General features: G+C 26.2%; 1 long non-coding RNA gene across 1 annotated transcript; it reads left to right on the top strand.

Moving 5' to 3' along the window:
• The first annotated feature begins 2160 nt into the window (after positions 1 to 2160).
• LOC149511073 (uncharacterized) lies at positions 2161 to 6776 on the top strand. The gene is made up of 2 exons (XR_016334842.1): positions 2161 to 2709; positions 5668 to 6776. It is a non-coding gene; the product is annotated as an uncharacterized LOC149511073 (long non-coding RNA).
• Positions 6777 to 14638: the final 7862 nt, after the last annotated feature.

Here is a 14638-nt window from a genome sequence, read left to right as displayed (position 1 = left end):
CAAATGTTTTCTTCTTCACCTTGGCTGGGAAAGGTTGCTCTAGTTTTGAAATCAGATTCAAAAGTAGCAGTGAGTTGGGTGCGTAATAAGAATGCCAGACCATGGAAACAATGGCTGATATTTGCGGAAACTTATAAGCTAGTGGAAATCATAGGAAAAGGTTAATTTTGGACACATTTTTGAAGAAGCCAATTACTTTGCTGATTCATTGGCAAGGAAGGGGGTAGACAGTCTTAGTTTGTTTTATGCATGGCTGTAATATGATAATATTTCCTGTGGTGAATAGGTAGTTTCTGGAAATATTGCTATCAGGTGCAAAGACTGTTTCTGATCAATAAAATTTTGTTGACTGAGAAAAAAAAAATAACGAAGAGAAGTTTTCAATCCATTTTTGATTAAAAACGTATAACCTAATCTAAAAGAGGTAATTTTTAATCAAAATTAACGAGAAAATTGAGAAGATGAGAAAAGAGAGGAGAAAATTCCTAGAGCTTCTTCATTTCCTCATTAAAGCCCTAATTCATTTTTTTTTCAATTAATTGTTAGTTACTACTTGTTAAATATGTTAATTAAGGAGAAAGGTTATTATAGATTAGTTTGGTTTCACTTTCATGCATAAATAAGTTAATAAAAATAAATAAGTTAATTAAGGATTAAAGATTGTTATGGATTAATTTGGTTTCGCTCTCATATATAGAAGCATGATATTGGTTTCAATCTTTTAAAAAATTATAATGTGGTATTTTATTATTGACTTTCAAAAATTTACCTTTAGGATCATTATGATGTTAGTGAAACCCAAAAAAATATATAGTATAAATTTTTTATAAATAATTAAATATTATATGACTTCTTATTAAAAAATTTTTTAACTGAGCCATCAGTTATTTGGGAAAATGTCTTTGATTAAGAAGGGATTTCTTTTCGAGCCATTGCTAAGAAAAATGGACATTTTGTGAGGAATTGAGAGTGCCACCTAATACATCCTTCATGGCAAATAAAGAAAACAACCAATGCTTTTTTTTTTTTTTCTTCTTTTCCTTTTTGCTATTTTTTCACAAATTTTGGATTGGCATTTTTGATTAATTTGGGCTTAGAAAGCCCCAAAAATAATTTGGGTTGCCTTTCCTTTTCTTTTTCCTATTAAGATTTTGCTCTCTCTTCTTTTTTTTTTTTTTGTATTTTTGTAAAAATTTGTTTTCTGATGAACTTTTTAAGTAACTTTTTGTAAAAAGGGATGGAATGATATATGAAGGAGACATAATGGAAATTGGAAAAAACAAAAAATGTTTTTGCTCTTGAATTTTTTTTTTTTGGAAAAAGAAGGATTCAAACTCTTTTAAGCCAAATGATCAATTCCTATTCTTGATTTTTTTTAAAGTATATGCAAGAAAAATAAGGTTATATGTTTATAAAAAAAAGGGTTAAATGAATATGATGTTAGATAAATACAAAAAATCACCAAAAGAAAAGTTAAGAATTAAGATGATGATCAATGATTATCAACTAACAACTGATAAAATTAATAGGAGGGATTTTTTATTCGGCACTATAGGAATGCTTCTTTTATAAGTAAAAACCAAACTTAACGGATGCATGAATTTGTTTTTATTTTTCATATCCGTACCATTAGAAATTTTTTTTTATAATGTTACTTTTTTCTTTTTTAACTTAGAACTTGTAATGTAAAACTTTTACCATTACATTTAGTGAAAATACATAAATTACTTATTTATTTATGAACAAAGATGTAGTTTAAACATATTTTATCCTTTTAAGATAATTAAAAATATTTTTAAAATTTTACTTGGATTTATTTTTAAGTAATTTTAAAAATATGTTCTTTTATATTATTTGATAATTTTGAAATGTCTTTCACAGAAGTTTTACTTTAATTTTTAATGAAAATAATGTGACAATAAATGAGTAGGATTAAAATGTTTTATGTAATATTTAAAATTTAAAATATTTTAGTATAATATTTAAATTTATAATTTTATTAATTAATATGATTTTTTTATTAATCATGTATCATTATTTAAAATTCACAAAATTAAAAACAAATATAGATTAATTAATAAATATATAATTTAAAATTATATAAAAAAATTTTTAAATTCGAATATTTACTTTTAATATTTAAATTAAAAACGCCGACAACACCAAAACGCAAACGGCGAAACTTCTCCCCTCCGCCCCCGCACCCACCGTTTTCTCACAGCTCAGTCTCGAGCACCAAATAAACGCATCCCTCAACCAAAATTTGAACCCCCAAAAAAATCTCCTCTCTCTTTCGCTCATCTCCTCAAACGTCTCGATTTTCATTTTTTCTTCTCTACTTTGAACAAAAAAAAAGACTTCACTTATTTTTCCAATATCTCTCACTATCTCTCTCGATGCCCTAGCCACTTTCCCTCGCCGGAACTCCACAGGGCGCGTTGTAGCCGCCGGCGATATCTGTGACACTAAACTTCCGGTTTGGTTTGTCTTTTTCGATTGGATTCTGGAATTATCTTTCAATTTGGATTTGATTACGTAAAAAGGAATAACTACGACGATCGAAAATGAGGGCGTCGAGGATTTGTTAGGGTTTTAATCTTGATGGCTGGGATTCGTAAATGGGGAGGGAACAAATCAAAAGTTAAGAATTTAAGTTTAGGAGATCTTGTTCTTGCCAAAGTCAAGGGTTTCCCTGCTTGGCCTGCCAAGGTCTCTTCCTTTTTCTCTTCCCTTTTATTTTTTTATTATTGTTACCTTTTTTTTTTATCCTGAGTTATGGGTATTTTATATTTTGATGATTATATTCTTAATTTCTTATATGCTTATTTGTATTTGAATAAATCCATGATGAGTTTGGGATTTTTTTTAGAAGTTTTGCATGTTGATGGTAAGTTTATTTTATGCTTATATTGTCTTACTTTGTATTTTATTTGTTGCTTTTATGCTCAATTTGTTTCCTTTAGTAAATTTTGTTTTATTTTGTGAAAGGCCTATTTTTGGAGTTCAAAGTTCTGCCATGCTTATGTTAGCTGATTGTGTTTTAAGTGTTTCAGGGTTGGTACTTTGCCTGTTTAGCAATTGCGTTACTTAATGCAACTATGCAAGTTCTTTTTTTTTTTGGACTGAAAAAAAGTCGGACAAATGTGTGTATTTTTTTTTGGTTGCATGCTAGATTGATTTGATCCTAGAAAGTGTCGTCAGAAATTTAGTGAGGGATTTTCAATTTATTTTTTTGTTTTTATCGTTTTGTTACTTTGAACTCGGTTGGTTTGTTGTGATTTTGGTTTACAGTTGGTTTTTGAGGTAGATTCTAAAGGCTATGAATTTCAGATTAGCCAGCCTGAAGATTGGGAGCAAGAACCTGACCCTAGGAAATATTTTATCCAGTTCTTTGGAACACAAGAAATTAAGTATTTTTGTGTTCAATTTGTACATGTTTGGTGAATGAGGGAGATGGCAACATGATGAATAAAGCTATGTGATGTGTCTGTTTTAGGGTTTGCATCTGTTTTCTGGTAGGAGAGAAACCACATTTACCATACGATGGAACATGAGATAAATACATGAAAGGTGTTACTGCATAATTTCTTGAAAAAAATATTAATTTTTTTGTATTCCAAATAACTTGTTATCTATGCCAATCCAAGCAGACAATCCTTGATTTACACTTTTTCATTTCCTGTCAATGTTGTTCACATAGGGTGCTTGCTGACTAGAGGATACATTGAAACTGACTTGATTTATTCTATCTCTGTGCTATCTGTATACATCGTTGCTTTTCTTTCCATACAGCTTCTGTGATCAAGAAATTGTAGGATGCAAATTGTCATATCAACAAGGGGAAAATTGTAATAGGCAGGGCTCTATGCTGAGTCCTTTATGTGTTGCAATACTGAACCCTAGGCAGCTCGGTCATTTAGCCCTAGGTTGCATAATATAAACTCATGGAGCTGACCATTCTAATGTTCAGGGAGTACTCTTTGGCAGATGTGACAGTCATGCAGATTATCTGGGAATTTTACGGCTTATAGTTTTTTTCATATGAGAATTTGAGAAATAATGAGATGTCCTTTAGGTAACCGAGCTTTTCAATCTAGGATGCAGAAAATCAAATATTGATACAATGACAAATGGTGCAATATTTTTCTACTTCTACAGGTTCTTGGTATAGAATGTGCATCTTATGTTGCCTTAATTAATCCTTTTTAATGTAATTTAATATTTGAGTTATTATTTCTTTTGGAGTAGTGGGAGATATATTTCCATTTTGTGGTTGTTGTTAGCTAACAATGCTTAGGCTCTTAATATATGTGTATTTGTGGGTTGTAGTGAATGTTGAAGTCATATTGTTCAGCAAAGCAATGTGTTTAGCCTAATTAGTAGGCATGATCATATCTTTATCACTAAATTGTAACTGAGCTGAATTTGAACGTTGGTGTAGCTTTTTTGGTGTTTGAATTGAATTGCATTGCAATTTTCCTTTTTTTTTATTAAATGGATTTGTGATTTAGTTATTTTTGTATGCTATGTTAGATTTATTCTCACATTTACATTAACTTAGAATTTCAGGATTATTTTTAAAATTTATTGTTGATAATGACCAATCTTGATGGGAGATTTATTTGTAATATATGGCTGTAACACATTTAGGGCACCATAATGGATATTTATTTCGTACAATGGAACTTTTATGTTTGTATAATGGATCTTCTTGAATGTTGATTGGACAGTTTTTGCAGCTTCAAGTATCTTGAAAAGAAATAAAGTTCAAACCAACCTTGTATATATTTGGAAATATAAAGTTTTGCAGTTTTACTATCATGTCAAGGTTTGCTTGAATAAATTACTTAAGTTGTGTCTGAGTAGCCTCCCAAATTCTAACCATGAATTAGAGGAGCATTCTGGTTCTGTTCATATTCTATATGTTATAGTAGAGCAGATTGAGATTTTAGCTGAAGTTCGTTAAGCGTCAACATGTGGTGGTTTAGATATGGTATGCTTCGAAGCCTTCGAGTAATGGTATTTTAAATGGCCTGAAAACGAGTACAGGTAGAGTTTTCCTTAGAAACATTTGCATAAGTCATTTTTTTATGTGGACCATTGAAGTGGTTTTGGGAATATTTTGTTTTTTGGAAACTTTCATCTGTTCAGGTCTTCTTTTGGGATTTTTTTTCTTCTAAATTCTTGGACATTTTGTTCTATCCATATTTGCATATTTATAATCATGGTTAAGCTGTGAGGCTTAATCCTTAAACCTTGGATGGAAAACTTTATTCCCTTTTGGATCATACTGATTGGACGAGGATGCTTCTGCTCCTGAATTATGTAGAAGACATTTTAATTTGTTGAAAATAGAATCGGTTCTTCCTGTCTTTTGTTTATTTTTTAATACTTGTGATGAACTTTCTTATATTCCTTTGGGGCATCATGTTCATGCACATGTGAGCAAGGTGATAAATTTAAATATCTGCATCTTTTTTTCCTTTAAAGATAGTGCCTATGTAATTGGATTTTCATATTTCATTATTGAAGTTTTTTTACTCTGCTTTTCAACCAGCCAAGATATGCATGCATGCATCATTATTTTTCCTTACACTACTCTTTGAACTGAAGTTCACTTGTGTTCTAGTTGCTTATTTTTCCGCCTATGTTTTTCTTCTTTTACAGAGCTTTTGTTGCATCTGGCAATATTTAAGTGTTTACTATTGAGACAGAGTAAATTGTCTGCTAAGTGTCAAGTTGTTAAAACCAAGTACTTTGTCGAAGCTGTGAAGGAAATCTGTGTGGCATTTGATGAATTACATAAAGAGATGTCCAGTGGTTTGAGAGATGAAACTCATATATCAACACCAGGCTGTGAGGCTTCATATGTTGATGGGGTTGAGGATGATGGTGCAAGATGCAAAAATACATTTGAGAAATCCAAAGATTTTGAACAGCTATGAAAAAAAAAGAAATGAAATGAAGTATTGTTCTCTGGGCATTTCAACTTATGGAAAAGTTAGTGGAAGTGCCAACAAAAACAAGATCCAAGGTAATACATTTGGCTAATTCAATGTCTTCTTCATATGATTAAATATCATAATAATTTGTTAATAGGGAAAATAATTATTGAAAATAAACATCCTAATCATGTTATTTACAAGGGATGAGTAATTGTGGAGAATTTTATTATAGCTTTAACAATAGTTAGCTTCCTTAGTTTTGCCAAAAATATATTGTCTGAAAATAAGAAATAGAGGTGTCCATGAACTAAGAGGAGCCAGGCACGGTCAAAACCTTGAAATCTTAGGTTTGGTCTGCTTTGCATTTCATTTTTATTTTTCATTAAAATATTAAAAATATATTTTAATTAATATTTTAATATTTTTAAATATATTCTAAAATAAAATTAAAAATTTTTATTTTTATTTTATATTAACTCTATCGACTTGAGTTGGATTTTTTGGTTTCATATGTAGTTGTATTATTAGGAATTTTTGTTGTTCTTTGCTTAAATTCATACTGGTGACAATCATGATTTTCTGTAATTGAGAGTTGCATTTGTACTGTTCATTACTCAATTGTGCTTAAGGTGCGGTGAAGAATTGCCTTTTGCATGGATGTGGTGACGAGTTAGATGAAGTTGATTTTTGTTGTCCTAGAGAAATTAAGTTTGTTGATTTCTTTTAAATGAGAAAATTTCATTTAGTTGACTGTTTTGTTAATATGGTTGTGGAACAAGTTGTGGATTTGGTTACTTGGATTGTATAGAGAGTAGTTGTTGATTTTGCATTTTTAACAAAGCTCGTTGTTTCTGTCATAACTCCTTTTTTTTTTTTTTTTTTTTTGTATTCCTTATGTTTAGAAGGAAGCTTGTGGCCGTGTGTTTTTTATTTTATATTTTTTATACAAGTATTCAAGTCTTTATTCTTCATCTTTGTCCAACTTTGGTGTCATTATCTTTTCCAATTTATTATTCGAATTTGCTATTTTTTTTCTTTGTTAGTTTTGAGTTTAATTTTAAGCTTCTGATGAATGATTTCGGGGGTAGATTGTAGCATATCAGTAAGTAAACAAGGCAATGATTGCTGGCAGTTACCCCAAATGATCAACCTTAGGAGGTTTTTGGTTTTTATTTCTTGATTTGAAAACTGATCCAAATTTAACAAAAATATGTAATATTCAAAATTAAACTGATCCCAATCAAACATTATTTATTTAAATCAATTTTAAATTTTTAAAATTTGTTTCTAGTCCTACTGGTTAGCTTCTTTATATTCTCTGTTGAAGAATGATGACGAAATTCTCGTGGCTATGTTGAACTTGTTCTTATATGGTTATTAGGAGAAGAGTTTGGGTATTAGTAAAATATCAGGAATTGACTCTCCAATAAATAAAGATGGATCACATTTGAGAAAAATAAATGCGTCAATATCAGTAGTAATTAATTAATTTGCATCAAGAAGAAAATTAACTTTTGGTAGGTCCTATGGAGGTTGGTTTTCTTTCATAGTTGTAAATTTTACTTTTCTTTGATTTTGACGTTTGAATAAAATATCATTAATATCACATTTTCCAAAATATGAGTGGAACGGTAGAGAAAAAGTTTGCAACAAGATGAGTAATATTTTTCTTAGCGTGTAAAATTAAGCAGAGAATACCTTATTTTTTAGAGTTATGGATGTAAAATTTAATTTGTTATTATTCATGGAATAAGATATATTTAATTTTACCATTTATATTAATGAAATATAAATATTTTAAATAAAAAATTAAAAAGTCAAAAATTAAATTTGATTTTGTTTCATATAACAAAATACAAATAAATGATTAAAAAAATTCAAACGTATTACACTATAATAATTGTTCAATTATATACATGGAAAGTAACAAACAACAACTATATATAAAGATGCAATTAAAAAGTAAAATTATTCAAAATTTTTTTAAATAATGAGATAAATTTTTTTAATTTGTTAATTTATATTTTAGATTATTTTAGATTTGAAGGAAAAGATATTTGATTGGATTAAATTAATATTTGGATGTTTATCTTTTATATTCTTTTATATAATTATTTATATTCTTTAAAACGAAAACAATCTATTTATATGCTATTGAATTATATAAAATATGTCAATAAATCTATTGGTAGAGCAATGAAATCTTAATTTTTAATTTAATCATGGACACTGTCAAATGAGAAAAAATGTTTAAATTATACTAGGATGATCCTAAAAGTTGAGTTTTTCAGGCATCAACTAGAAACATTTCACATATAATTATTTAGAAGCTTTTGATGAATATTATAAACTTACCAACATCAAACGAATTCTCTTCTCATTTAAATCTTAATACGAGTTAACTTATTTAAAAATAATTAATGAAATAAAATTAAAAAGAAATTAAGAAAACTTAAATCATTTTCTCACATTTTCATCTAAAAAAATCGAATAGCACCTTAAAATCTTATGTTCAAATAAATCATCAATTTCATTTTTGGTTTTTGGTTTTTCATTTCTTGATTTGAAAACTGATCCAAATTTAATAAAAATATTTAATACTCGAAATTAAATTGAACCAAATAAAAATAAATTCATCCCAATCGACATTATTTATTTAAATTGATTTTCAATTTTTACAATTTTTTTCTAGTCCTACTGGTTCGCTTCTTTATATTCTCTGTTGAAGAATGATGATGAAATTCTCGTGGCTATGTTGAAATTGTTCTTATATGGTTATCAAGAGAAGAGTTTCGGCATTAAAAAAAATCAAGAATTGAATCTCTAATGTATAAACATGGATTACATTTGAGAAAAATAAATACATCAACATCAGTAGTAATTAATTAATTTGCAACTTGAAGGAAAATAACTTTTGACAAGTCTTATGAAAGTTATTTTTCACTCATCGTTAGCATATTTTAGTACTTTTCATTGGACATTTGAATAAAATAATCAGCATCTATCAGTTGTAATTAATTAAATTGCAAATTGAAGGAAACTTTGGCAAGTGAAGTCAAGGTCTTCTATTTCTCTATCTTTCTCAATCTCATCAGTTGTAAATTCTACTATATAGTGACAATTTTATATTTTTAGTGATAAAAATGCATTTGGTTATAATATATTTTTGAAACGACATTTGAAAAAACTAGTTATTAACATCTCCCTCCTTTATTTTTCTATAGCGTGGTGGAAACGTAAAAGAAAAATTATGCAATGAGACAATTACTATTTTGCTTAGCATGTAAAACCAAGCATAAGACCTTATTTTCCACAAAATAAAAACTTTCTTCACACTACATACTCAGTGTAGTTGTGTTATTAGAAATTTTTAAATATCCGAATATCCAAATTTAAACCAAATTGAATAAGAAAAAATTTGATCCTAATTGAATATTATATTTTTGAATCAATTTTTTATTTTTTAATTTTTAGCTCATCCTACAGGTTAGCTTCTGTACGTTCTTTTATGAGGAATAATGATGAAATCCTCATGGCTATGCCGAAATGGTTCCTTTATGGCTATCAGGAGAAGAGTTTTGGCATTGACAAAATATCATGAATTGAATCTCAAAAATATAAAGATAGATTACATTTGAGAAAAGCTAATACAATATCGACATCAGTAGGAATTAAATAAATTGTAAATTGAAGAAAATTAACTTTGACAAATCTTGTCATGATCGTTTTTCTCTCATCGTTGATAAATTTCACTTTTTTTTGAATTGACATTTGAATGAATTAGTCATTAACATTACTCTCTCTTGAACGTAGCCAAAACGTTATAGAAAAAATTTACAATAAAACAAGTAATATTTTCTTTAGCGTGTAAAAGCAAGCAAAGAAGAACTTATTTTTCACAAAACTAAAACTTTGTTCACACTACAAACTAGACAATAGAAACTAATTGTCAAGCAAAAAATTTCACCAATTAATTTCTATCAGGGCCACACAGCATCATTAAATGCATGACCCGAATTGCCAGTGACATTTTGATCCGAAACCCAATTTTGGTGCGAAGAAGTTGCAGCTCATCACCGAACTGGGCTTTTACTAATTGGCTTCCATTTTATTATTTTATTTTTTAAAATTTGACTCCATTTAATTTCTAATTACCAATATGAATTAAGTTTATTATTTTTAAAACATAAAAGAATGTGTTGAATAAAAATAAAAAATAATGAAAATAATAAATTGAATAAGTGAAAAATTATTTTATTTTAATTTTTTAAAATTCAATATTTTGTATTTATTGTTTTGGATTTATTATTATATTATTCTTTTAAAAATTTATATTTTAGAATTAGTATTTTGTCTTATTATTGCTGTTATTATGTTTTATAAGTATTATTAAAATTAATTACCATATTATTCACTTTAAAATTATTTTTCATAAATAACTTTTTAAAAAAATGTCCCATACAACATGAGGGCATCATTCTAGTGATATATTAAAGTTTAAATTATTTTCCTTAATTAATATCTCAATTAAGTTTTTAAAATTAAAATTATGTAATTTATTTATTAATAGAAAAATCTAAACATTTGTTATTCATAGTTTAAGAATCTACGTGTGTATGTATATATATATATATATGTGTGTGTGTGTGTGTGTTCCATTTAATTAATGAAGATATGAAGGCAATGTCAATGTCAAGATTCCCTCAAACAATGAAATATTTGATGCTATATAGTCTCATAGACTTAAAATTAGATATTGCTTGAAACTCGCAAAAAAAGTTTTTTCTTTCCACGAAGAAACAGATTGTAGCAAGAAGCCACATGGAAAGGGTGGAAAGACTTTTTTAACCCAAACTCCACGATTTTATGTACGAGTCATGCCTTGGCTAAAGTATCAATTACAAAATAGCAAAATGAAAACCCAAGCAGCAATAGGAGCCCGAGGCAATTTGTCCATTTTGATTATATTTATTACTTCCTTTGTCTTTCTTTTTTTAATCTTTTTTTTTAATGTTTCAAAATTATATTTTATTTTATTTTTTGAACTTTTAAAATACTTATTTTTAATATTTTAAAATTATTTTTATTTTTTATTTTACTTTTTGATATTAAAAATCATGAAACTTTAATTTTATAAAAAACATTAAAATGTTAATATTAAATCCGTTAAAGTCAAAGTTTTTTTCTTAAACTCCATAAAAGTCAATAGATAACAAAAATTTGGGATGAAGGGAGCATTAAAGTATCAAAATTATATTGAAAGCAAAATAAATTTTCTTTAAAACAAAAAATAAATTTGCATTTAAATTCAAATAAATAATTTTTAAAATATATGTCTTTTTGAGAAATAGTACATAACAATTTTAAGCAAATTCAATTTAAAATAAACACTTAAAGTTTTTATCATTTCAAAACATTGTCGAATTTAAAACTAACATTATTAATTAAGAATAAAATATTTAAGTTAACAAATTATCAAAGGCATATATATATATGTCATTCACTATATATTTGCACTTTTAAAGTTTATAGTTTTTAATATAGTATAGATAAATATAGATATAGTAAAATCTTATAAAGCAAATAACATTAACCCAATGAAAGTACCTAATATATTCAAGATTTTCTCTTCCCTTTAAACTTCTTGAAATGTCCAAAAAAATGAAATTAACAAAGTGGTCTTACATTTTTCTTTGGGTGTTTATGGAAGCCTATAGCGTTTGACTTACAAAATCTAAGTAATTACTCTTATTTTTGGTATTACTCCTAACATTTTCTTTCTAAAATTTAAATTTAAGACTTTCAAATTAAATGTGTTGCTTTCGAGTCAATATCTTATATATTATGAATATGATTATGTATATTGGATGCACTATCATAAAGTGAATAAGATGATATCACCTCATTAATAAATAAATTTTTAAAAATATATATTAATTTTTTATATTTATTTTAAAGACTAGTATTTATTCATTAATAAATTGACATCATCAAATTCAGATACAATATATAGAATCTATATACTAATGCATCAAATATAAACCCAATATAAAATTACATATAGTAAAATAAAAGAATTTGATGAAACCAACAAAAGCATAAAAGTAAATTTGCAAACTTTTATTATGGTAGAACTTATAATATCATTCTTCATTTTTGAACCAATTTTTTTTAATACATCAAAAGCTTGAATTTATAAAGAAATTTGAAAAGAAAAAGAAAAACTCTTAGTCGACAAATCAACATATTTTGTGTTCATAGTTTAAGAATCTAAGTATACAAATATATATATATATCTATATATATATATATATATATATTCCAACTAATTATAGTGGATACGAAGGCAATGTCAATTTCAAGGTTAACGCCATTGTCAATATTTGATGTTATAGTCTTTTAGACTTAAAGAAAATAGAAAAGTAGATATATTGACTGGAACTTGCAATAAGATTTTCTTCTTTCCAAGAAGAAATAGTATGTAGCAGGAAGCTACATAGAACATTAAGTGTGGAAAGAATTTTTTTCTCTCATTGATTTTTCCTTTTATCAAATTAACTCAACTTTAACCATTAATTTTGAAAATATAATGTAATAATAAATTTTCAAAAATATATAATTTGAAAACTTTGGAATTCAAAATTTCAAGTCTTAGTTTTTAAAAATTTATAGCACTATAACCTTTTGAAAATAATAGTTAAAGTTGAGTTCATTTAATAAAAAAAAGTCACTAAAAACAAATTAACTGGAATGGATAGAACATTAAACACCAAAACAAATTTGACATTATGCTGTGGATTAATATTTAATTTTTTCCTTATAATTTAATTCGTTGAATTTTGTCACAATATTTTTAATTTAGGTAATTTTTTAACAAAAAATAAAGAAATTGAAATAATTCACGAAATAATTTATTTATGCAAATGACTAATCTGCTTAATGCACTGTCAATTAATGTTGATTTTGAATATATCAGTATGAAAATGACAAACTTTCATCAATTTCATCGCCATATATTCAAAAGTCATTTTATACGGACGACTATTATCGCCTAACTCCTTGATTGGCTATATATATTAAGCTCGATGCAAGGCTTATTGTTATATATTTAATTTTATCATTTATAGTAATGAAATATAAAATTTTTAAATAAAAATTAAAAAAAAAATCATAAATTAAATGTTATCTATTTTTCATATAACAAAATACAAATAGATGACTAAAAAAAATTCAAGCATATTAAACTATAATAATTTTCTAATTATATAAATGGAAAGTAACAAACAACTATATCAAAAGATAAAATTCAAAAATAAAATTATTCAATTTTTTTGAAAAAATAATAGGATAAGATATATTTAATTTTTTTATTTATATTTTAGATTTGAAGGAAAAGATATTCGATTGGGTTAAATTAATATTCAAGTGTTTATCTTTTATATTCTTTTTTATATTCTTTAAAACAAAAATAATCTATTTCTATACACTTACCAACATCAAATCAATTCTCATTTTATATCTTAATACTAGTTAACTTATTTAAAAATATTAATTAAATAAAATTTTAAAAAATTAGGAAAACTTAAATCGGTTTCTCACATTTTTATCTAAAAAAATCGAATATGGTTAGCACATTAAAATTTTATGTTCGGGCAAATCATCAATTTCATTTTTGATTTATTATTAAAGTATTTTAAAAAAATTTAATATTAATAATTTAACATTTTTAAATATATTTTAAATTAAATTAACAAATATTATTTAATTAAAACATAATAAGCAATCAACCTTGATAAAAACTTTAAAAATTTTATTCAATATTCGATTAAGTGGAGACTAACTGACAGTCTGATGCACAGACAAATCTAATAACAAGATATCATAGAATCATTTATGCTATTTTATTGGACAATGTCTTTACGGTGGCAAATAATAAAAACAAATTATTTCATTGCAATCAAATATATTGCTCAAAAAATTAAAAAAAAAAAAGACCATTCATTTACTCCAATGATCAAGATTTGTAGGACAAGAGAAAAGCAAATGCATCAACATCTATCAATTATAATTAATTAAATTGCAAATTGAAGGAAACTTTGGCGAGTGAAGTCAAGGTCTTCTATTTCTCTATCTTTCTCAATCTCATTAGTTGTAAATTCTACTATATAGTGACAATTTTATATTTTTAGTGATAAAAATGCATTTGTTTAGAATATATTCTTCAAAATGACACTTGAAAAAATTAGTCATTAACATCATACTCTCCCTTATTTTTCTATAACGTGGTAGAAACGTTATAGAAAAATTATGCAATAAGACAATTAGTATTTTGCTTAGCGTGCAAAACCAAACATAAGACCTTATTTTCCACAAAACTAAAATTTTATTCACGCTATATATTCAATGTAGTTGTGTTATTAGAAATTTTTAAATATCCGAATTTAAACCAAATCAAATAAGAAAAAAATTGATCCTAATCAAATATTATATTTTTGAATCAATTTTTTATTTTTTAATTTTTGTCTTATTCTATAGGTTAGCTTCTTTATATTCTTTTATGAGGAATAATGATGAAATCCCCATGGCTATGCTGAAATGGTTCCTATATGGCTATCAGGAGAAGAGTTTTAGCATTGGCAAAATATCAAGAATTGAATCTCAAAGGTATAAAGATGAACTAAATTTGAGAAAAG

Source organism: Durio zibethinus, chromosome 27 (genome assembly GCF_047325235.1).
Source record: "Durio zibethinus cultivar Kanyao isolate XHJ-2024 chromosome 27, ASM4732523v1, whole genome shotgun sequence".
Classification (NCBI taxonomy): domain Eukaryota; kingdom Viridiplantae; phylum Streptophyta; class Magnoliopsida; order Malvales; family Malvaceae; genus Durio; species Durio zibethinus.
Note: the sequence above shows the minus strand (reverse complement) of the source record. Positions and strands in the feature narration are given on the sequence as shown.